The sequence below is a fragment of the Aquarana catesbeiana genome, linkage group LG13 (genome assembly GCF_042186555.1).
Source record: "Aquarana catesbeiana isolate 2022-GZ linkage group LG13, ASM4218655v1, whole genome shotgun sequence".
NCBI classification, from domain to species: domain Eukaryota; kingdom Metazoa; phylum Chordata; class Amphibia; order Anura; family Ranidae; genus Aquarana; species Aquarana catesbeiana.
Genome location: NC_133336.1, coordinates 167,290,103 through 167,313,377, shown reverse-complemented (window position 1 = coordinate 167,313,377; position 23,275 = coordinate 167,290,103).

The following is a 23,275-nucleotide window of genomic DNA, read 5'->3' as shown; positions in this document are numbered from 1 at the left end:
CCCAGCCAGCGGAGTGCCTCCTTACATTCAGGTGTCCTCAGCCAGCAGAGTGCCTCCTTACATTCAGGTGTCCCCAGCCAGCGGAGTGCCTCCTTACATTCAGGTGTCCCCAGCCAGCAGAGTGCCTCCTTACATTCAGGTGTCCCCCCCTGACAGAACACCGCCATTAATGAAGCCCCGGGAGGAACAAAATAGAGGTGGAGCCGGCCGGCTACAATAGAAATTGAGCTGCGGCACCGCCCACCCCCCACCCTTTCAACAACATGTCACAGATGACAGACAGACCGGGGGCAGGGGGTGGGCGGCACCGCAGCTCTATTTCTATTGTAGCCATTCGGCTTGTCATTTCTAACTCGTCTGGTCTTCAGGAAAATGGCGGACCTATAGCGGCGGCGGCGGGTGTCAAAAAATCAGGTAAAAAGGAATTCTATTAGCAACTTTGACCGGGCCCCCACTCGGCTGCAGGCCCCATAGCGTCCGCGTGGGTCGCTATGGCGGTAGTTCCGCCACTGGCTCCAATGCAACAGGCATCCGGCAAACCAATCATCCATCACAGAAGAAGAACATCCTGGCTTCCTAAAGGGCTTTGGCCCTTTCAAATAGTCCCAAACGTCTTCACTATACCAGCTCTCTCTGTTCTCCTCAATCTCTTGCATGATATCCCTAGGAATGTACGGGAATTCAAGTCCATATTCTGTGGCCACTCGCTTATTTAACAGCCATTGAGATCGAGCGAGCCTTGGCAAAGAACGTAAACTTCCCAAACCAGAGGGCACACATGAAACCGGGGACTTGTGTACCATAGCAAAGAGAGGTGATTTGTTTACTCTGGATGGACCTGTATTTTTAGACAAAGTCCCGCTAGTAATTGTAAGGGTTTCCACCCGAGGTGATGTGTTCCCCGAGTTCACGGCTGCCCAGTCAGACAAATTAAATGTTGCAGCAACATTGTTATTATTCGCCCACAGCATCTCCTGGGACAAAGATTTAAAGAGATCATCATCTCTTGAAAGATCTGAGAGAGAGTCTATTTCCGAGTCCTGCAACTCCTATGCAGGCGTATATCAGCAAACAGTCCCCCCATCCATAATGTCCACTGAGATCTCACCCGTTCCTGACGTGGACTCCTTCTGTGGATCCGGTTCAGGCAATCTCTGAGGTAAACCTCGACCGTGGCCACGGGAGGCTTTTACATATCCAACCTTCTTTTGAGTAGGAACAGCAAGGTTGTTAATGGTGGAAGTGATGGCAGTAGCAATATTCACTAACGGTTCCTCAATGGAAGTTACAGCACCATCTCTCTCAGGAACACTCGGTGTAGCAGACTTTGAAAGCATAGGCCTGATTGTAGGATTGAATACAACAGTCTCTTCAGTGGCGATGCCTGTGGCCCAATCCATCCGGTAGGCCCGGGGCGACATGGTGGGCTGCTCCACAGTCAACAGATACTCCCCGCAGTGTAAGCATCGGACAAACGGTTAAGGACTTGCGACCAGTCCCTCGCATCCGTTACACAGCATGCCCGAAGCCTCTGAGTCTCCCGTTGTATACAGGATGAAACGCCCATGCGGTTTCAGGCGAATCCCCGTGTCCGTCAGCACGGACAGTCCAGGCAGTCTGATACTCTCAGTGGTGCCTCCAGAGAACATTCTGGGCCCCATAGCAGACTGAATTCCTGGCATTCGGGAAACATGGCGACAGCTCGGCAGAACCTTCCTTTTCCACGTTTTGTCAGACCGAGCGGTGTCTCACTCAGCACGTAATTTAGACAACTCCTCCCATTGGCTCCTCTGGTCACACAACTCCTTAACTCCGCCCACCGCCGACTCGCTATTACCTTGATCCGTAACCAATGACATTGTTGAACACAAACAGACAAAAAAAAATGGCCAAAGTCCAAAACCCTCTATTGCATTAATTCCTTGGCAACAAAAAAAGTACCTTTAGTTGCTATAGGTAACTGTAAATCCCGGACTCGAGCCCCCACATGTAGCAAAGGTTTTTTTGACCCCCGCAGGAGCAGCTAAAAATTTTCTTTGGGCTTACCGTTACCATGTTCACAGTGTTCATCCTAGGGGTACTTATCACTTGCTCAATTGAAACACTGGATCCAACACTTAGTCCTTTTTTCCAAGTTTTATTAAAGAACAAAATATGCAATAGTAAGGTAGAGGGTGAAAAGAGATTCAGGTACCTTGGATCTTGCAGTTTGAGGTTATTTCTATATCTAGCGACTAGCACTTCCACAACTGGATTCAACATCCACCGGATAGGTCTCTCTCACCGACCTAGCAGCCAATGTGATGCTCGAACACGGTCTCTGCCACAGACCTTGCAATCTTGAATGGACTGACTGGTATGTTTGATCCAAGATGCGTCTCCGACTGAGTTCCCAGGCTCTTCTCAAGATACCAGCCTTATGCTTGGTCCTCTCCTGAAGAGTCCTCCCCTGGTCACTGCAATCCCTTGCTTCTTCACGCAGGCCAGACAGCAAGGAAACCATCCTACGGACCAGTAGGTCACTAAAACTCTGATCCTTCTTTTGGTAGCTAGGCATTGGGTCTGCCAACCTCAAGGCAGAACTTTAAGCAACAGCAGTTCCCCAGGCCAGGAGGGCCACAAGATCAGGAAGCACCAATCTCTCCCGTACGGTGTCTGTTCCTTAAATACCCTTGCCCAGAATGCCCGGCGGATGAACCACTCCCACCAAATAGTTTCTGAGCAAAGATTATTCAATATGTTCGACCAGACTGCACTTACAACATCCATCAATGGTGACAGCACCACCCATGGTCGGATAAAAATCTGCACAGTCCAGCCAAACTGGTACAGAAACCATTAAATTTAGGTAATAATAAGTTGAGCCAAACTGTAGCTTCAACTAACTTAAATTTCAAAAGAATAGCGTCTGGTCTTCAGGAGCAGGGCGCTACATGTATATGTATTTTTTTTTCGTTTTTCAATTTGTGTCAGCGGCAGTGCTATTTTGTTCACAATTTATAGTGCACAGAACACCACATTTCATTAAGAGCCCTTTCATACTGAGCCGCCTACCGCGTTAGTGGTAAATTGCCTCTAGTTTTAGCGGTGCTCTACTGTCATTTTAGCGGCACTTTTCAGCCACTAGCGGGGCGCTTTTAACCCCCGCTAGCGACCGAAGAAAGGGTTAATAGCACCCATGTAGCGCCCCTGCCAAAGCATTTTTCAATTGCTTCAGTAGCAGTGCCCCCTCATTTCAATGGGCAGGGGCGTTGGAGGAGCGGTGTATACACCGCTCCTCCACTGCCCCAAAGATGCTGCTTGCATTACTTTTTTTAACTTCCTGCCAGCACGGCGCCCCAGTGTGAAATCACTCTGGCTTTCACACTGTGGAGCATTGAGAGACGTTTTCAGGCACTTTACAGGCACTATTTTTAGTGCTAAAATGCCTGAAAAACATCTCCAGTGTGAAAGGGGTCTTAATAAAGCGCATCCAATCACTCATTTCCTATTATGTAATATATTTGTGTAATAAGCCCCCCTTATGTCTGGGAAGCCAACAAAGAGAGGCAGACGTTACCATGCCACGGTCAGCAGCTGACTGCTGAGGGTCGATTGTTCTGAGAAGCAGCTACACAGGGTCACAGCCACAGTCCTGGACAGGGAACTAGAGCATAAGATTTCCCAGGACATGGAGTCTAATGCCCCGTACACACGGTCGGACTTTGTTCGGACATTCCGACAACAAAATCCTAGGATTTTTTCCAACGGATGTTGGCTCAAACTTGTCTTGCATACACACAGTCACACAAAGTTGTCGGAAAATCCGATCATTCTGAACATGGTGATGTAAAACACGTACGTCGGGACTATAAACAGGGCAGTGGCCAATAGCTTTCATCTCTTTATTTATTCTGAGCATGCGTGGCACTTTGTCCGTCGGATTTGTGTACACACGATCGGAATTTCCGACAACGGATTTTGTTGTCGGAAAATTTTATATCCTGCTCTCAAACTTTGTGTCGGAAAATCCGATGGAAAATGTGTGATGGAGCCTACACATGGTCGGAATTTCCGACAACAAGGTCCTATCACACATTTTCCGTCGGAAAAGCCGACCGTGTGTACGGGGCATAAGAGCCAGTAGGTTTTCACCAGGGTCTCTGATAGTGAGGATGGACTTGTGTGCAGCTGACTCCAGGTCGTGGGCCCCAGGGTCCCTCAGCTCACACTCATGGCTGACCAAGGTGGATGGAGAGGAAGCAGCAGTCTAGGGCAACAAGGAATAGTCAGGAGGACAGGTCAAAGGTCAGGGCAACAAGCAGTCAGAGATGGAAAGAAGAACTAGCCAAAATTGGTACATAGTTACATAGTAGGTGAGGTGGAAAAAAGACACAAGTCCATCAAGTCCACACTATGTGTGTGATTATATGTCAGTATTACCTTGTATATCCCTGTATGTTGTGGTCATTCAGGTGCTTATCTAATAGTTTTTTGAAACTATCAATGCCCCACGCCGAGACCACTGCCTATGGAAGGGAATTGCACATCCTTGCCACTCTTACAGTAAAGAGCCCTCTACGTAGTTTAAGGTTAAACCTCCGTTCTTCTTATTTTAATGAGTGGCCATGAGTCTTGTTAAACTCCCTTCCGCGAAAAAGTTGTATCCCTATTGTGGGGTCACCAGTATGGTATTTGTAAATTTAAATCATATTCCCTCTCAAGCGTCTCTTCTCCAGAGAGAATAAGTTTGGTGCTCGCAACCTTTCTTCATAATTGATATCCTCCAGACCCTTTATTAGCTTTGTTGCCCTTCTTTGTACTCGCTCCATTTCCAGTACACCCTTCCTGAGGACTGGTGCCCAGAACTGGACATCATACTCTAGGTGCGGCTGGACCAGAGTCTTGTAGAGTGTAGAGTCCCTTTATCCCTGGAGTTAATCCATTTTTGAATGCATGCCAATATTCTGTTTGCTTTGAAGCAGCAGCTTGGCACTGCATGCCATTATTGAGCCTATCATCTACTAGGACCCCCAGGTCCTTTTCCATCCTAGATTGCCCAAGAGGTTCTCCCACTAGTGTATAGATTGTATTCATATTTTTACCACCTAAATGCATTATTTTAAATTTTTCTACATTAAACCTCATTTGCCATGTAGTTGCCTACCCCATTAATTTGTTCAGATCTTCTTGCAAGGTTTCCACATCCTGCAGATAAGTTATTGCCCTGCTTACCTTAGTATCATCCACAAATACAGAGATTGAACTGTTTACTCCATCTTCCAGGTCATTTATGAACAAATTAAATAGGATTGGTCCCAGCACAGAACCCTGTGTGACCCCACTACCCACCCCTGACCATTCTGAGTATTCCCCATTTATCACCACCCTTTGAACTTGCCCTTGTAGCCAGTTTTAAATCCATGTACTCACCCTATGGTCCATGCCAACAGAACTTATTTTGTACAATAAACGTTTATGGGGAACTTTGTCAAATGCTTTTGCAAAATCCAGATACACCACGTCTACGGGCCTTCCTTTATCTACTGTAGATGGCAACTCACCTCCTCATAGAAGGTTAATAGATTGGTTTGGGAAGAATGATTCATAAATCCATGCTGATTACTGCTAATGATACCATTTTCATTATTAAAATCTTGTATATAGTCCCTTATCATCCCCTCCAAGAGCTTGTATACTATTGATGTTAGGCTAACTGGTCTGTAATTCCCAGGGATGTATTTTGGGCCCTTTTTAAATATTGGTGCTACGTTGGCTTTTCTCCAATGCGCTGGTACCATTCCAGTCAGTAGACTGTCAGTAAAAATTAGGAACAATGGTCTGGCAATTACTTGACTGAGTTCCCTAAATACCCTTGGGTGCATGCCATCCGGTCCCAGTAATTTATTAATGTTAAGTTTCCCAAGTCTAATTCCAATTCTGTCCTCTGTTAGCCATGAGGGTGCTTCCTGTGATGTGTCACGAGAATAAACACTGCCGATTTAGTTACTGAAGCCCCCGATTCCCTTGTGAAGACTGAAGAGAAGAATAAATTCAATACCTTCGCCATCTTCCCATCCTTTGTAACCAGATGTCCTTCCTCGATCTTTATGGGGCCAATATGGTCTGTCCTCCATTTTTTACTGTTTACATACTTTCTACATACTTTCTTTAAGAATTTCTTGGGAATTTTTTGCTCTCCTCTGCTATGTGTCTTTCATGTTCTATCTTAGCCTTCCTAATTGCACCCTTTCATTTTTTGTTGCATTCTTTATAAAGTCTGAATGCTGATGATGATCCCTCAACCTTGTATTTTTTGAAGGTCTTCTCTTTTGCTTTTATATGCATTTTTACATTGGAGTTAAGCCATCCAGGACTTTTGTTCGCTCTTTTAAATGTATTACCCAATGGGATGCACTGGCTAATGCCCTTATTTAATATGCTCCTAAAGCAAACCCATCTCTCCTCCGTGTTATTTGTACCTAAGATTTTACCCCAATTTATGCCTTATAGCAAGGTGCATAGTTTAGGGAAGTTGGCTCTTTTGAATTTCAGTGTCTTTGTATTTCCCTTATGTTTCCTATTTGTGTGATTCATACTGAAGCCAATTGACCTGTGATCGTTGTTTCCTAAATTGCCCCGTATTTCCACATCCATGATCAGATCTGTATTATTGGTAATCAGAAGTATCTATTTATTTCTAGTTGGTGCATCTACCATCTGACCCATGAAATTGTCCTGCAAGACATTTAGGATCTGGCGAGCCTTAGACGAATGCGAGGATCCACAGTCTATGTCTGGATAATTAAAATCCCCCATTTTGACAACTAGGGATGAGCTTTGAGTTCGAGTCTAACTCATGTTCGACTCGAACATTGGCTGTTCGCCAGTTCGCCGAACAGCAAACAATTTGGGGTGTTCTCGGCAAATTCGAAAGCCACGGAACACCCTTTAAAAGTCTATGGGAGAAATCAAAAGTGCTAATTTTAAAGGCTTATATGCATGGTATTGTCATAAAAAGTGTTTGGGGACCTGGGTCCTGCCCCAGGGGACATGTATCAATGCAAAAAGAAGTTTTAAAAACAGCCGTTTTTTCAGGAGCAGTGATTTAATAATGCTTAAAGTGAAACAATAAAAGTGTAATATTCCTTTAAATTTCGTACCTGGGGAGTGTCTATAGTATGCTAGCAAAATGACATTTCAAAGGAAAAAAAGTTGTTTAAAACTACTTGCGGCTATTAATGAATTGTCAGTCCGACAATACACAAAAGTTCATTGATAAAAACGGCATGGGATTTCCCCACAGGGGAACCCCAAACCAAAATAAGAAAAAAAAAAATGACAAGAGACAGTTTTTAACAATTTCTTTATTTAAAGTCTTCTTCTTTCCATCTTCTTTGGGTCTTCCTACTTCTTCCTTCCTTCTTCCTTTGGTTTCTTCATCCATCTTCTTCTTCCTCTGGTTCTTCCTCCGATCCTCTGCTTCTTGCTCTAGTGTTCTCGTCTGGCATCTTCCTCCGTGGCGTCTTCTTTCCTGCTTCGTTCTTGGGCCGCTTCGCAACCATGGGAGGCTCTCGCTGTGTGACGCTTCTCTTCTTCTGACACTTCTTAAATAACGGAGGGCGGGGCCACCCAGTGATCCTGCCCCCCTCTGATGCACGGGGACTTGATGGGGACTTCCCCTATGGTTTTCCCCGTAATGTCAGAGGGGGTGAGGTCAGCCGGTTACGTAACGGGTTACGTAACATGACGTCAGAGGGGATGGGGTCACCCGGTTACGTAAAGGGTGATCCCGCGCCCTCTGATGTCACGGGTAGAGCCATAGGGGAAGTCCTCATCAAGTTCCCGTGCATCAGAAGGGGGCGGGGTCACCAGGTGGCCCCGCCCTCCATTATTTAAGAAGTGTCAGAAGAAGAGAAGTGGGGAAGAAGACGCCGTGGAGGAAGATGCTGGACGAGAACACTGGAGCAAGAAGCAGAGGATAGGAGGAAGGAGCAGAGGAAGAAGATGATGGAGGAAGAAACCGAAGGAAGGAAGAAGACCCAAAGAAGATGGAAAGAAGAAGACTTTAAATAAAGGAATTGTCAAAAACTGTCTCTGGTCATTTTTAACATTTTTGACACTTTTTTTGTGAAATGATAGGGGTATTTTTGTACCCCATTACCATTTCACACAGAGGGGGTGGGATCTGGGGGTCCCTTTGTTAAAGGGGGCTTCCAGATTCCTATAAGCCCCCTGCCCGCAGACCCCCACAACCACCGGCCAAGGGTTGTCGGGATGAAGTCCTTGTCCTCATCAACATGGGGACAAAGTGCTTTTGGGGGGCTACCTCAAAGCACCCTCCCAATGTTGAGGGCATGTGGCCTGGTACGGTTCAGGAGGGGGGGCGCTCTCTCGTCCCCCCTCTTTTCCTGCGGCCTGCCAGGTTGCATGGTCAGATAAGGGTCTGGTATGGATTTTTGGGGGGACCCCACGCTATTTTTTTAAAATTTTGGCACAGGGTTCCCCTTAAAATCCATACCAGACCTGAAGGGCCTGGTATGGAATTTAGGGGGACCCCCACACCATTTTTTTTTAAATTTTGGTTCGAGGTTCCCCTGTGGGGAATTCCCATGCCGTTTTTATTAATGAACTTTTATGTGTATTGTCAGACCGACAATTCATTAAAAGCCGCGAGTAGTTTTAAATGACTTTTTCTCCTTTGAAATGTCATTTTGCTGTCAGGCTGTTCTAAACACGGGAAACATGCGCCCCTTTACAGGCATACTATAGACACCCCCCAGGTACAAAATTTAAAGGAATATTACACTTTTATTGTTTCACTTTAAGCATTATTAAAATCACTGCTCCCGAAAAAACGTCCATTTTGAAAACTTTTTTTTGCATTGATACATGTCCCCTAGGGCAGGACCCAGGTCCCCAAACACTTTTTATGACAATACCATGCATATAAGCATTTAAAAATAGCACTTTTGATTATTCATGTTCGTGTCCCATAGACTTTAATGGTGTTTGCGTGTTCAAACAACTTTTTTACCTGTTCGCATGTTCTGGTGTGAACCGAACAGGGGGGTGTTCGGCTCATCCCTAATGACAACACTTCCCATCCTTGCTGCTAATCCAAATTGTGATAGGAGGTCCATATCCCCCTCCTCCCTCAGGTTAGGGGACCTATAGCATAGACAAAGAAAAAAGTGCATCAAAAATGAGCCACGTCCATAAATCATAAAGAATACACAAAGGGTAATACTGAGTATTACCAGGGAGGCAGACTTTTTAGGCTGAGAAACAATGAAGAAGATATAGCAGTATAAAAATATAGATTTATTGAGAATTACAAATATATAAAAGAATAATGTAAAGGAATGACAATAGTAACATATATGCATCTATGATTATTGTGCAGTGAGCCCTTCTATGTCTACGCGTTTCGCCGTTAGGCTTCCTCAGGACACGGCCAAGGTTCACAGATGAGACAGAGAAGAGAGTATGTCTCTCTATCTAAATTGAGATATAATTTCATTAGACACATATAACTAACACATAAACAGACTGTTTGCGATAAAAATCATGTGCTAAGCAATTGCGAGCACCAGAACGAACATCAAATCAGTACCTTATTTGGAAATGCAAAATCATGTACATAACGGTAGGGTGAGAGAGATTTCAATCAGAAGTTAGAAAGCTGGAATTAGAGCATATGCAACCAGTATCAACACAGAGAATATGTATTAAGGCTAAAGTGTGTAAGCTTTGTAAAAAGTAAAAACTTATATTAAGTATAGCTGAATATATACACAAGGGCATGTAGGAAGTATTCCTGATTGCAGGAGCGGCCATCAAAGAGGGAAGGGCCATCAACGGATATACCGCATTGAATCCTGGATTTAGTCTCAGCGATGCTGATGGCTACAAAAAGCCCAAAAGCCACATCTCTGTGTCTATAAACATACAATAATGAAATCAACTGAATATAGGAATAGTACTAACATATACAGAAAAAAAGAGATTCTCCCCCAAGGGTTTTCTAGGCAGCAAACAACGTGTACAGATAACATTACATTTAAAAGGATAATTTTATTGGAGCATATGACAATAGAGTAAAAAACATGAACTGTGTACAAAAAATATATTATAAAAACCACAGGAGCATATATAAAGCTACACACAAATTATGCAATAATCACGCTTTTTGATAGTTCTGACACGTTTCGACCCCATCGGGTCTTCCTCAGAGGACACGTGTGCGCAAATGTATGTGTATAGCCATATCTCCTGAGCCTAAGGCTTTCAAAAAACCTCCACCATCCGGTCCGGCCCAGCACCCCAAGGGAGGAGGCCAAATAAAGACTGCCCAACTTGCGATGAATTACACCTGTGGGATGCCCTGCGATTGGCAAGGGGCGTGTGGGTCGGCGTCACCTGTGATCTGGGAGGTGCAAAGCATGTAGGCAGCACACCAATATGAAAGAGTAGTCTATTGGGGTTGCACAGGATATGTGGATTATGAGCAAAGATGGTAAGTCTGTCAAGGAGATGCCCCTATGTGGGTGTGCTTCCTGCTGGAGCAGTGGGGATAAAAAAAAATTACAGAGGGAAGGGCCATCAACGGATATACCGCATTGAATCCTGGATTTAGTCTCAGCAATGCTGCTGGCTATAAAAAGCCCAAAAGCCACATCTCTGTATCTATAAACATACAATAATGAAATCAACTGAATATAGGAATAGTACTAACATATACAAAGCTTGATGCAGCAAGGGCCAAATGATAGCAAGTAGCTAAGTACTTACATTAAGGATACAAGTAACGCAGCGTGCTCCTGGAAGACAGCAATCCACTGCACACAGGGCTCACATGAGAGGTGAGCGGTATTTATATCCTAGATCAGTCACAGCTGATCGTGAAGTAGGGCATCATGTGATACCGAGATGGCAGATTGGATTAGCCAGGGATTATGGGAATCATAGGTCATCAATTGTAGTACTATCTGCGCATGTGCGGAGGAGTATAGTACATGTAAAGGGAAAGAGATAAGCGGGTGCAGCGTCCGACCGAAGAGACCATCGTATATGCGCTGGCTTTACTAGAATCTGTCAAGTGCATTATGGGCATTGTAGTAACTAGGTTGATTCATAGACTCTGGATGTGTCTGATAATAGACAGGCTACCAGTGTCCACAGAAGCAAACATACTGACACCGCTATGTGGAATATGTACAATTATAAAAAAACTCTGTGTAAATGACTGTTGCATCAGCTCCAATCACAGCATATACTATGGAGACAATATTTTTAATTACCGTTTATCAGTCTGCTACCCTAATCATGCATTTCCTAAAGAGCTGCATAATAAAACTATGAACAGAAGGCACTCAATTTAAGATATTTCGTAAGCATCGCTCACAAGTGGATAGCGCACGATACATCATAAAAACAGAGCAGAGATGCATATAACACAGTATACGAACAGAATATTACAAACACATATCTAATCAATCTGTAATCATATGTAAATCTCCAAGTTACGATCAACTTCTGATTGAATCCTTAATATACATACATGGTATTAGATAAATCTATCCTTCAAATATCTCAATTAGGATCATATAGTAAATCTTGCGAAGGATACAGATAAGAACTCTGTATGTATATGTTACCTTATCTAAAAAAATTGCAAAGGGGAACAGGGGGATAAATTAAACACTTCAAGAGGGATAAAAGACAGAGCTGCAAGCAGAATAAATCGCACGGTACATCGCAGGATAAATGTACTAGAGAAAGGATTTGAAACTGATCATGTCATTTAAGCCAGGATAGACCGTGGCTTGTAACTTATGTATCCATTGCGTTTCATGCTGGAGTACTTTTTTATCAAAATCGCCCCCCTCCCCAGGGGTCAGCATGGACAATGTCCAGAGCTGCAAATTTAAATACTACATGGTCATACATATGCTTGAAAGCTATGTGATAACCCATTGTAGTATTTAACCACTTCAGGATTTACCCCTTTCCTGACCAGAGCACTTTTTACAATTTGACACTGCATCGCTTTAACTGCTAATTGCGCGGTCATGCAATGCTGTACCCAAACGAAATTTGCGTCCTTTTCTTCCCACAAATAGAGCTTTCTTTTGATGGTATTTGATCACCTCTGCCATTTTTATTTTTTGCGCTATAAACGGAAAAAGACCGAAAATTGTGAAAAAAAATGATATTTTCTACTTTTTGTTATAAAAAAAATCCAATAAACTCAATTTTAGTCATACTTTTAGGCCAAAATGTATTCGGCCACATGTCTTTGGTAAAAAAAATGTCAATAAGTGTATATTTATTGGTTTGTGCAAAAGTTATAGCGTCTACAAGCTAGGGTACATTTTCTGGAATTTACACAGCTTTTAGTTTATGACTGCCTATGTCATTTCTTGAGGTGCTAAAATGGCAGGGCAGTACAAACCCCCCCAAATGACCCCATTTTGGAAAGTAGACACCCCAAGGAAATTGCTGAGAGGCATGTTGAGCTCATTGAATATAATTTTTTTTGTCCCAAGTTTGAAGATTGAATAATGACAAAAAAAAAAAAAATTACAAAAAGTTGTCACTAAATGTTATATTGCTCACACAGGCCATGGGCATATGTGGAATTGCACCCCAAAATACATTCAGCTGCTTCTCCTGAGTACGGGGATACCACATGTGTGGGAGTTTTTGGGAGCCTAGCCACGTACGGGGCCCCGAAAACCAATCTCTGCCTTCAGGATTTCTAAGGGTGTAAATTTTTGAAGCCTTTACAGGTTACCACTTTAGATTTACAGAGGAGGTCTACTGCTAAAATTACTGCCCTCGATCTGACCTTCGCGGTGATACCTCACATGCATGGTGCAATTGCTGTTTACATTTGACGTCAAACCAACGCTTGCGTTCACCTTAGCGCGAGAGCAGGGGGGGACAGGGGTGCTTTTTTTTTTTTTTTTTCTTTTTTTTTTTTTGCTTTTTTATCTTATTTTTAAACTGTTCCTTTCATTTTTTTTTTTTTTAATCATTTTTATTGTTATCTCAGGGAATGTAAATATCCCCTATGATAGCAATAGGTAGTGACAGGTACTCTTTTTTGAAAAAAATGTGGTCTATTAGACCTTAGATCTCTCCTCTGCCCTCAAAGCATCTGACCACACCAAGATCAGTGTGATAAAATGTTTTCCCAATTTCCCAATGGTGCTGTTTACATCCAGCAAAATCTAAGTCATAAAATGCTCGTAGCTTCCGGTTTCTTAGGCCATAGAGATGTTTGGAGCCACTCTGGTCTCTGATCAGCTCTATGGTCAGTTGGCTGAATCACCGGCTGCATTCTCAGGTTCCCTGTTGAGACAGGAGAGCCAGAGAAAAACACGGAAGATGGTGGGGGGGGCATTCCCTCTCACTGCTTGTAAAAGCAGTCTAGAGGCTAATTAGCCACTAGGATTGCTTTTACATGAAAGCCCACCGCTGGCTGAAAAGAATGATACCAAGATGATACCTAAACCTGCAGGCATCATTCTGGTATAACCACTCAAATTCGTGAATGGCGTACCTGAAGACAAAAAAATGGTTAACAATAAAACACAGTAAACGGTAAAGTATAAAAAATTGCATACCTGAAAAGCAAACATGATAAAACATAATAACAATAAAACATTGCAGAATAGAATACAGTAAAAAAGAGCAGAACAATAGAGAGATAATAGAGAGAGAGAGAACAATAAAACGACAACTATTTTTTTAAATTTTATTTATTTATTTATTTATTTTTTTTTTTTACACTTTTTTTTGTAACTAACTTTTATAACTGTAACCGGTTCCAGGTTACAGTTACAGTGGCATCTTGGGAGACCCTGTGAAAGTGTGCCTAGTTTGTGCAATGCTGTACTCTACGCTAATACTCAACTAGTGCATGGTAGCGTTCAAAACATTCACCAATGCAAAAACCAGGATTGTCAGGACAGGAGGGACAATAATAGCGGGTGTCGCACCTATATCCGCGCTTGCTGAAGACACAACATCTTTTTTGGGGGGGTTAGTTGGGTAGGGGTACTCCGGAGGACATAAAGAAAATGCCTTTCATGCAGCCGACTGCATTTGGTTGGGGATCTGAATGGGGGAAGTATGGGCACTGCAGAAGTGGTGGGTTCCCAATTAGGATTGGCGAATGCTGCAGGAAGGGCACTATGGGCACAATGGGCCTGTGTTTGTCTTCTTGGTGGCAGCGGGACACTACTTGTGCTTGCCACCTCGCCAGCTTGAACTGCACTTATGGGACTTGCCACGTCACCAAGTGTTACTGCAGTGCTGGTTTGACTACGATCGGGGTGTACTAGGCCGCTGGTGCTTGCCAGTTCACCAAAACGCTACCAGAAAAACTGTTAGCGATCGCAGGGATCAGGCCTGACTCTGCGAATGCTGCAGTTATGTGTTTAGTGTTTTGTAAGTGACAGTGATCGATCGATACTGCACTTGGGTGGGCTGGGCTGGGCTGGGCGGAGGGGCAAAACGCAGGTGCTAGCAGGTATCTGGGCTGATCCCACTAACACTGCGTTTTTGGGAACCCTAAACTGCTGGGGACGCTAGTATAGATCTGATCAGATCAGATATTGATCCGTACAGATACCACACCACTAAGGGTGGTGTACGGTGCGTGCGTGGGTGTTAGCGGTACTGGCGCTAACCTGACGCTGCTTGGGGCTGGTGCTTGCCAGATCACCAAAACGCTACCAAAAAAACTGTTGGCGATCGCAGGGATCAGGCCTGACTCTGCGAACGCTGCAGTTATGCTTTTAGTGTTTTGTAAGTGACAGTGATCGATCGATACTGCACTTGGGTGGGCTGGGCTGGGCGGAGGGGCAAAACGCAGGTGCTAGCAGGTATCTGGGCTGATCCCGCTAACACTGCGTTTTTGGGAACCCTAGACTGCTGGGGACGCTAGTATAGATCTGATTGGATCAGATATTGATCCGTTCAGATACTATACCACTAAGGGAGGTGTACGGTGCGTGCGTGGGTGTTAGCGGTACTGGCACTAACCTGACGCTGCCTGGGGCTGGTGCTTGCCAGTTCACCAAAACGCTACCAAAAAAACTGTTAGCAATCGCAGGGATCAGGCCTGACTCTGCGAATGCTGCAGTTATACGTTTAGTGTTTTGTAAGTGACAGTGATCGATCGATACTGCACTTGGGTGGGCTGGGCCGGGCGGAGGGGCAAAACGCAGGTGCTAGCAGGTATCTGGGCTGATCCCACTAACACTGCGTTTTTGGGAACCCTAAACTGCTGGGGACGCTAGTATAGATCTTATCGGATCAGATATTGATCCGATCAGATACTATACCACTAAGGGAGGTGTATGCTGCGTGCGTGGGTGTTAGCGGTACTGGCGCTAATCTGACGCTGCCTGAGGCGACGCATATCACCGCCGGGCGATCAGGGGGCTCAACCTTTATTAGGTAATAAACGGCGGGTGCCCTGACACTAAAAAAAATAAACGAACTAACCAGCGTCACCCGTAACGGTTATACAGTGATCAGTGGTGAAAGGGTTAACTAGGGGGCAATCAAGGGGTTAAAACATTTATTAGGTAGTATATGGGGGTCCCTGTCGCTATAAAACGCTGACGGCGAACCTAAATATTTACCTCTCTAACTAGCATCACCAGTGACACTAATACAGCGATCAGAAAAATGATCGCTTAGCGACACTGGCGACAGGGGGTGATCAAGGGGTTAAAACTTTATTGGGGGGGTTAGGGGGGTATCTTAGACCTAAAGGGGGCTAACCCTAACAGCCCTACCACACTAACTGTCACAAACTGACACCATGAAGTAATCAGAAAAAAAACCAAAAAAAACAAAATAAACTGCTTGGTGTCAGTGTGACGGGGGGGTGATCGGGGGGGTCGGGGGTAATCGGGGGGGATCGGGGGTGTAATGTGTGCCTGGCATGTTCTACTGAGTGTGTGTGTGTTGGTGCACTCACATTCCAGTCTTCTCTCCTCGGCGCCGGAACGGAAAATGCCGAGCCGAGGAGAGATTACATCATTTCCTCTGCCTCTGTGTACAATACAGAGGCAGGGAAATGATCTCATTGGCTGGGAGCGATTGCGAGGGGGGGCCACGAATGGATGGCCTCCCCCTCACCTCTGATCGCCGGGGAAGATTTGCCGACCGCCGCAGGCACCGGGGGGGGTCGATCGGACCCCCCCACCCGCAGGCAGGCAAGGACGTACATGTAAGTCCTTTTGCCTGCCCGTGCCATTCTGCCGACGTACATCATTGTGCGACAATCGGCAACTGGTTAACAGACCATTTGCATCGTAGTATACATGGTCCTTGATTCTTCTCCAAAAGGGCCTGATAGTTTTGCCCACATAAAAGGCTCCACATTGACGGAAAATGATGTAGATAACTCCTTGAGTTTGACATGTGATGTGGTGCCGTAGGACGTGTGTATGACCATTTGGGAGAAGAACCGAAGATCCTATCAGCAACAAGTTGCAAAAGTCGCATTTGCCTCATTTAAAGAGACCTGCAGGGGATTGCGTTGCATTAGTGATTTTGCAATAGTGACTTTGTACTAGATGGTCCTTTATGGATCTCACTCGCCGAAAAGTAATCTCGGGGCGGGATCCTATGTATTTACTGATGGTGGGATCAGTAGTTAAAATGTGCCAATGTTTTTGAATAGTTCAACTTATAGTTTGGTGTTGGTTAGAATAGGTTGTCATAAATCTCACTACCTCTGGGTTAGTTTGTTTCGGTTCCGGAAAAAGTAGGTTATTTCTAGGTTTAGTTATAGCTTTTTTAAAAGCTTTTTTGAGACTGGTTTTGGTGTAGCCTCTCGCTAGGAGACGTTGATAAAGAAGGTCTGCTTCATACTTAAAGTCAGCATCCATTGAGCGGTTACATTTAAGGCGTGTGTACTGGCTAAACGGAATACTTTGGACAAGAGGGCGTGGGTGCGCACTCCACGCGTGTAGTATTGTGTTGCCTGCTGTGGGTTTTCGAATGATGTATTAATTTGGCCCTCCGGATTAATTTTGATAGTAATGTCTAGATATGTAATTGTAGTAGGGCTGAACTGCATGGTGAATTTCAAATTGTAGTCATTCTGACTTAGGATGACCATGAAATCCTCTAGTGCTGCTGGTGGCCCCGCCCACAGTAACAAAATGTTGTCTATGTAGCGGAACCACCGCAGCACATAGGAAAAAAGATTAGAGTGTCTGTCATTGGCAAACAGGTCCCGCTCCCACACCCCCAGGTACAGGTTCACATATGAGGATGCACAGCATGTGCCCATAGCAACCCCCTGTACCTGGAGGAAGTGGGAGCCATCAAAAGAAAAGACATTTTTTGAAAGAATATGTGACAGAAGTCGTAGTACGAAGCCATTCAGATCCAAAAATGTAGGTCTTCTTTCATTTAGAAATCTGGCAACTGTGTTTAAGCCTAGTTCATGTGGAATAGATGAATATAAGGTTTCCACATCGATAGTTACCAAAAGGCATCCACTAGGAACAGTTAGACCCTCCAGATTTTTCAACAGATCTGGGGTATCTTTTATGTAGGAGGGTAGGGTCATGACATGGGGTCGTAGATATTGATCTACAAAGATACTCGCTCTTTCTGTTTTAGAGCCTATACTTGAGACAATTGGACGTCCAGGTGGTTTCGTAGGGTGTTAATGGATTTTGGACAGAGAGTAAAAAGTGGGTACTTTCGGGTGAGCAACTTGAATACCTTTAAAAATCTCATGTGTGATCAAGCCACTAGCCAGGGCAGATTGTAAAAGATCATCATATTGCCGATCAAATTTGGTTAGGACATTAGCAGCAATTGGTATATATCAGAGTCTGTTTTTTAAGATGTCCCAACACATGTTTCTGTATGATGGTGTATCTATCAGAACCACATTGCCGCCCTTATCTGACGGCTTGATCACCAAATCAGGATTGTTACTTAAATTGGTTAGGGCTGCTTGATGAGCCTCACTCAAATTGGGGTTTGGCATCTTTCTTAATGACATAGATTCAATATCTTTAATAATAACCAAAAAAGTCCAAATGTTGGAGATAATGTGTAGAGAAGGGAAGTTAGTAGACTTCTTCTTGATTGCCTCTCCTAGTGACTTGATGTCTTTTAAGAATAGAGTTGTTTGTATTCGTTGACCACAAATTACATCCGATTCCGGGGTATCTTGTGTAGTTGGAATAGATTCACTCTCCTCTAAGAGTAATACCAGATTTTTTAAGGCTCTGAATTCAGCCACTGAGAAATCTTTCCAGATCTCTTGGTGGGCGATTTGCGCTTGTTTGCCCGTCTGTCACTATCATACATAAACTTTAGAGTAAGCGTTCTTGCAAACAGATACAGGTCTTTAATTATCTCGAACTTGTTTGGTAGCGAATTTGAACAAAAACTAAGGCCGAGCTGCAAAAACTCCCGTTCAACAGTGTTAAGGGGATACGATGATAGATTAATCACATCTAGTTTATCCTTATTGGTAGAAAAATTATGTTCAGCTACTACTGGTGTATCACTTATCAGGTCAGGAGATGATCTATTGTCCGAAATAGCGCTTACCTGTTTGGTGATAATAGGGAAAAATTGATCTATGCGTCATTTTTTTATATCTTTCTGGATTGCTCCAGCTACCGCAGCACTCACTGGTCTGGATGCCATCAAAGCTTTGGCGCAGTCTATAATTTGTAGTCGAGTGTTCTGTTCTGTCTTAGAGGTTAGAGGTATACTGGTAGAAGAGCTAAAATAAGAGACACCCAGTGCTTGGTTAGGAAATATAATTATCCTCCAATTTGGCAGAGAAATATCATTTTTTTCAGTATTTGTATCAGTAGTAGGGATGAGCCGAACACCCCCCGGTTCGGTTCGCACCAGAACCTGCGAACAGACCGAAAATTTGCACGAACATTAGAACCCCATTGAAGTCTATGGGACTCGAACGTTCAAAATCAAAAGTGTTAATTATAAAGGCTAATTTGCATGGTATTGTCCTAAAAAGGGTTTGGGGACCCGGGTCCTGCCCCAGGGGACATGTATCAATGCAAAAAAAAGTTTTAAAAACGGGCGTTTTTTTCGGGAGCAGTGATTTTAATGATGCTTAAAGTGAAAAAAAAGTGAAATATTCCTTTATATATCATACCTGGGGGTTGTCTATAGTATGCCTGTAAAGTGGCACGTGTTTCCCGTGCTTAGAACAATCCCTGCACAAAATGACATTTTTAAAGGAATAAAAGTCATTTAAAACTGCTTTAATGTAATGTCAGGTCCCGGTAATATGGATGAAAATCAGTGAGACAAACAGCATGATCACCCCCCCCAGTCCATTACCAGGCCCTTTGGGTCTTGTATGGATATTAAGGGGAACCCCGCACCCAAATTAAAAAAAGGAAAGGCGTGGAGCCCCAGGCCCTCTGAACAGCAGTATACAGGCGGTGCAAACAAGACAGGGACTGTAGGTTTGTTGTTAAGTAGAGTCTGTTTGTAATTTTGAACTGGTACATTTTTAAAGTGTAGCTCCAGCCAAAAAAATCTATTTTTAAGCTTTTTGGAAAACATAGGGAAGGGTTATCACTCCTGTGACATTTGTTTTGCTGTCTGTTCACCTCTTCAGAAGATATTACCTCACTTTCTGTCCCAATGACAAATGTTTTTTGACAATGTGGGGTTTTTAGTGAAACAAGGATTGGCGATAAAGCATCAGTGGAAAGGAGACACGTTTTTCCCATATTAACTCTTACAGGAGAGAATTTCCCTTCCTAGGGGTCAATTTCATCTCACTTCCTGTTGTCTCCTTCCGTTTGCAAGTAGGAGTCGTTTGTAAGTTGGATGTTTGAAAGTAGGGGCCTGCCCTATATACTCTGCAGAAATTGGGGCCTTAGGTGTTGGTGTTGCCACAACACTGTAAGCCCTCACAGTTACTCTTGGTGGGCGCAGGAACGGGCCCTGCTGTGAAATATTAGATCAAGAATTGTAATTACATGCCATTGTTGAACAGTGGTAGAAAAATTGGGCCTTTGGTGGTGGTGGTGGTGCTGGTGCCACAACACTGTAAGTCCTCACAGTTACTCTTGGTGGGCGCAGAAATGGGCCCTGCTGTGAAATATTAGATCAAGAATTGTAATTACATGCACCTGTTGAACAGGGGCATAAAAACTGGGCCTTTGGTGGTGGTGGTGGTGCTGGTGCCACAACACTGTAAGTCCTCACAGTTACTCTTGGTGGGAGCTGGAATGGGTCCTGCTGTGAAATATTAGAACAAGAATTGTAATTACATGCACCTGTTGAACAGGGGCAGAAAAATTGGGCCTTAGGAACTGGTGCCAGAACACTACAAATCCTCCTGTAATATTTTACAGGAATGAGCCCTCCTGTAAAATATTGCATCAAAAATTGTAATTACACGCCCCTGTTAAACAGGGGCTGAAAATTGGGCCTTAGGCACTGGTGCTGGTTCCACAACACTGCAACCCCTCACAGATACTCTAGTTCAGGGGTCTCAAAGTACCGCCCCGCGGGCCATTTGCGGCCAGCGGACCGGTTAAAAATGGCCCGCAGGCAGGGCCGATCCAGGACTAGAGGTTGACCAATATTTAGCCATTAGGCCGATATATAGCACTGGCCTCCGTTCCTCCTCCCTTCTCCACACTCAGCGCTTGATGCTTGAGTGAGACTGACACGTAACAGGAGGGGAGAGACAGAGGGATCTGTCAGATTTGAGGTTGATGTCAGGGGTGGGCGGGACCAGGCCGGGGTGGGAGGGACCCGGCCAATATCAAACACCAGCCAATGGGATCTGGGCGGGCCGCTACGTGTATGTGGCCCGCCCCTTTTCTTAAGCAGCCCAATCATTGGCTGGTGTTTGATAGCTGCTGGTCCTGCCCACCCCGGCCGGGTCCCGCCCACCCTGACATCAACCTCAATTCTGACAGATCCCTCTGTCTCTCTCCTCTGTGCTACGTGTCAGCTTCACACAAGCATCAAGCGCTGAGTGTGGACATCTCCTTGTCAGTTTCACACACGGTTACACTCCGCTCAGTGTGAAACCTGTCAGTGCCACCTGCCAGTGCCAATCAGTGCCATCTGTCAGTGCCAGCTGCCAGTGCCACTGCCAATCAGTGCCACCTGCCAGTGCCAACCAATCTGCCAGTGCCATCTGCCACCTCCAACCAGTGCCACACCAATCAGTGCCACCTGCCAGTGCCACACCAATCAGTGCCACCTGCCAGTGCCAATAGTGCCACCTGCCAGTTCCAAACCAGTGCCACCTGCCAGTTCTAAACCAGTGCCACTTGCCAATGCCTGCCAGTGCCACCTTCCAGTGCCAACCAGTGCCACTGCCAATAAGTGCCAGCTGCCAGTGCCATTGCCAATCAGTGCCTCCTGCCAGTGCCATCTGTCAGTGCCAATCAGTGCCACCTGCCAATCAGTGCCACCTGCCAATCAGTGCCACGTGCCACCTGCCAGTGACAGACAGTGCCACCTGCCAGTGCCACCTGTCTAAGCCAACCAGTGCCACCTGCCACAGCCAACCAGTGCCATCTGTACTGAGGACATCAAGTGTGTGGTAGAGTGACAGGAGCAAGCAGGGAGGAGTGGGTGAGTTTTTTTTTAAATCGGCCTAAAATATCGGCCACAAAAATCGGCATCATATATCGGCCATCGGCCGCCCCGATTTCTAAATATTGGTATCGGCATCAGCCAGAGAAAAACCCATATCGGTCGACCTCTATCCAGGATGTCTTTTTGAACTGCACCCAGGCACTGCAGAGGGGGAGGAGCCAAAGAGCTTTACCTCTCCATCTCTTCTGTCCTCTCTGCTGCACGCTGCTGCAGCCCAGCAGCAAGAGAGAGAGAACAGAGCAGAGGAAGGAGCGGAGGAAGGATACGCTCATCGATCCGCCCACCTAGGCATTGACGATCGACCAGAGCCCCGATCCAGGGTCCTGCTGCCACCTCAGGGTGGGAGATTGTGTTCTCTGGGTCCCCTGTCACTAGGCCTGTATGGAAGGCAGGAGGAGAGGACTCGGGAGGCAGATGATCCTGACTGCCAGGAGAGGTGAGTGAGCCATCACATTGAGGCACAGTCCTTAGTGGGGTGACTGGGGTAGAAATTTGTGCAGTGTGGGGGGTATTTTATGCAGTGTGGAGGGTAATTGTGCAGTGTGGGGGGTAATTGTGTAGTGTGGGGGTAATTATGGAGCGTGTGGGGTATTTTATGGAGTGTGTGGGGTATTTTATGGAGTGTGGGGCTATTTGTGCAGTGTGTGGCTATTTGTGCAGTGTGGGGGGGGTAATGCTGCGGGTTAATAATGCATTTGCTGACACCAATGCTGGGTTAATAATGCGTTTACTGACACCAGTGATGGGTATAATGCGTTTACTGACACCAATGCTGGGGGTTAATAATGCGTTTGCTGACACCAGTGCTGGGTATAGTATAGTATATTATTGCTGGTATAGTTTATTGCTTTTGAAGTTTTAAAAGTTTGCATGCGGCCCCCATGGGATATGAAAACTTGTCATGTGGCCCTCAGGCAATTTGAGTTTGAGACCCCTGCTCTAGTTGGAGTGCTGGAACGAGCCCTGCTGCAAAGTATTGCATCAAAAATTGTAATTACATGCCCCTGTTAAACTAGGGCTGAAAAATTGGGCGTTAGGCACTGGTGCTGGTGCCACATCACTACAACCCCTCACAGATATTCTAGTTGGAGCGCAGGAACAAGCCCTGCTGCAAAGTATTGCATCAAAAATTGTAATTACATGCCCCTGTTAGACCGGGGCTGAAAAATTGGGCCTTAGGCACTGGTGCCACAACACTGCAACCCCTCACAAATACTCTAGTTGAGTGCAGCAATGAACCCTCCTTGCAAAATATTGCATCAAAAATTGTAATTACATGCCCCTGTTAAACAGGGGCTGAAAAATTGAGCCATAGCCACTGGTGGCGGCAGAGAGAACCAAAAATATTCTTACAAGCTATCAGCATGATCATTGAGGAAGAGGATAGTCACTCAGTATAACAGGATAGTCACTCAGCATCAGCATAAGCAGTCTTGAAGGGATCTGACATTTAAAAAAAAATTATTCAATCTCTGGGAACGTGCTGCGCAGACCTTTCTGCAAGGCCTCCCGAAGATGTTTCATTCTCTGCTCCCTCTGTGATGGCAAGATAAGGTCTGCAACCTTACCCTTGTAACGTGGATCAAGGAGGGTTGCCAGCCAGTATTGATCCCTCTCTTTGATACCATGA